Raw genomic sequence first — 2500 nt, 5'->3', positions numbered from 1 at the left:
CTGATGACATTACCCCCCCGGCCGGCAGCAAGCCAGACATGATGGCCCCTTCCCCGCGAACGGTTGGAAGCCATACCCCCTTCGTGATGCTCACAAGTCTAGAAATGAGCCACACAACGAAAATCCCACCAGCGTGCCACAAATCCACATAACAGATTCACATTTTTTCCCACCGGGTCAGTCGGCCGGAACCGACGGCGGCCACCACCATGCCGCCGCCCACAACGGGTGACACCAACCCAAGTTGGTGGATCACCCATGTGTGGGCGTTTTGACTTGCCCCACCACAAAGCAAGCCAAAACAGGGGGGAATGAAGGGACCGCACCAGAATTTTCCATGGTGCAAGAGCTGGCTGCATTGAGGAACACCCCCCCCTATAATAGCTAAATATGCAAAAGCCACTTTTGTACAAGTAGATACACTTTTTTTGAGTAGACATAAGTTCTGTTTTGGGACCTAGAGAACGAATTTTCACGAGATTTTTTGCAGGGATCCTCATAAAAATGGTACAACATTGCCTGCAAAAAATTAGAATTTTTCGACATGGGGAAGTATTTTTTTTATTTTTCCAAAGACCCGAAATGTGGAAAATCGGGAAAAATGGAAAAACGTATCTAGACACCGTCTTTTTGCGTGATTTTTTCCAGTCCATCCCATAATAATATCAAGAAGGTGCCCACCAAGTTTCGTTAGGATTGGCCAAGGTTTCGAATTTTCATGAATTTTTTTCAAAACCCTCTATTTTCCAACATTTCAAAAATTCAAAACCACATCAAGATGGCTTGGTTTTGATACCAAACTTTCTAGACCTCATTCTGCATGCATTTGTGACACTTTCCAACCAACAAAACTCAAAAACCACCACTTTGAAAATTTCATGATTCTTGGCACACCACCAAGTCACAAAATCAAGCCAAAACACCAAAATCTTGGAACTTGGCTATGCACCAACCATGCCAAGATCAATTCCTTTTGATCCCAAACTTCTCCCACATCACTTTGAAGGCATTTGTGAGGATTGAGTCCAGCCAGTTTTCCAAAACCATGATTTTCGTTTTTCACCAAAATCACCACCAAGTCACAAAATCAAGCCAAAAATCCAAAATCATGGCACTTGGCTATGCACCAACCATGTCAAGATCAATTCCTTTTGCTCCCAAACTTCTCCCACATCACTTTGAAGGCATTTGTGAGGATTGAGTCCAGCCAGTTTTCCAAAACCATGATTTTCGTTTTTCACCAAAATCACCACCAAGCCACAAAATCAAGCCAAAACACCAAAATCATGAACTTGGCTATGCACCAACCATGTCAAGATCAATTCCTTTTGATCCCAAACTTCTCCCACATCACTTTGAAGGCATTTGTGAGGATTGAGTCCAGCCAGTTTTCCAAAACCATGATTTTCGTTTTTCACCAAAATCACCACCAAGCCACAAAATCAAGCCAAAACACCAAAATCATGAACTTGGCTATGCACCAACCATGTCAAGATCAATTCCTTTTGATCCCAAACTTCTCCCACATCACTTTGAAGGCATTTGTGAGGATTCAGTCCAGCCACTTTTCCAAAACCATGATTTTCGTTTTTCACCAAAATCACCACCAAGCCACAAAATCAAGCCAAAACACCAAAATCATGAACTTGGCTATGCACCAACCATGTCAAGATCAATTCCTTTTGATCCCAAACTTCTCCCACATCACTTTGAAGGCATTTGTGAGGATTGAGTCCAGCCAGTTTTCCAAAACCATGATTTTCGTTTTTCACCAAAATCACCACCAAGCCACAAAATCAAGCCAAAACACCAAAATCATGAACTTGGCTATGCACCAACCATGTCAAGATCAATTCCTTTTGATCCCAAACTTCTCCCACATCACTTTGAAGGCATTTGTGAGGATTCAGTCCAGCCACTTTTCCAAAACCATGATTTTCGTTTTTCACCAAAATCACCACCAAGCCACAAAATCAAGCCAAAACACCAAAATCATGAACTTGGCTATGCACCAACCATGTCAAGATCAATTCCTTTTGATCCCAAACTTCTCCCACATCACTTTGAAGGCATTTGTGAGGATTGAGTCCAGCCAGTTTTCCAAAACCATGATTTTCGTTTTTCACCAAAATCACCACCAAGCCACAAAATCAAGCCAAAACACCAAAATCATGAACTTTGCTATGCACCAACCATGTCAAGATCAATTCCTTTTGATCCCAAACTTCTCCCACATCACTTTGAAGGCATTTGTGAGGATTGAGTCCAGCCACTTTTCCAAAACCATGATTTTCGTTTTTCACCAAAATCACCACCAAGCCACAAAATCAAGCCAAAACACCAAAATCATGAACTTTGCTATGCACCAACCATGTCAAGATCAATTCCTTTTGATCCCAAACTTCTCCCACATCACTTTGAAGGCATTTGTGAGGATTGAGTCCAGCCAGTTTTCCAAAACCATGATTTTCGTTTTTCACCAAAATCACCACCAAGCCAC

This window comes from Phaseolus vulgaris, chromosome 11 (assembly GCF_051622355.1).
Source record: "Phaseolus vulgaris cultivar YP4 chromosome 11, ASM5162235v1, whole genome shotgun sequence".
Lineage (NCBI taxonomy): Eukaryota > Viridiplantae > Streptophyta > Magnoliopsida > Fabales > Fabaceae > Phaseolus > Phaseolus vulgaris.
This window is presented reverse-complemented; position numbering follows the sequence as displayed.